This window comes from Dinoponera quadriceps, unplaced genomic scaffold (genome assembly GCF_001313825.1).
Source record: "Dinoponera quadriceps isolate SergipeBrazil2010 unplaced genomic scaffold, ASM131382v1 scaffold5809, whole genome shotgun sequence".
NCBI lineage: Eukaryota > Metazoa > Arthropoda > Insecta > Hymenoptera > Formicidae > Dinoponera > Dinoponera quadriceps.
This window is the reverse complement of record NW_014559826.1, coordinates 759,749-759,959: the sequence shown is the minus strand read 5'-3', so window position 1 is coordinate 759,959 and position 211 is coordinate 759,749.

Below are 211 nucleotides of genomic sequence, written 5' to 3'. Positions count from 1 at the left end.
GTCGATTCTCTCTCTTTTGTTTCCCCCCCCCCCTCCCCCTTCTTTTTTTCTCGGTTTTTTTTCTTCTCTCTTCCTTTCCTTGGACGAAGAAAGAAAGAAAGGGTAGATTAACGGTAGTGAAACTCGAATAAAGCATGAAAGAACGAACGCACCCCGCCCGCACCCTCCCCATATAACTACGTACTTACTTGGCTAGCCCCCCCCCCCCCCC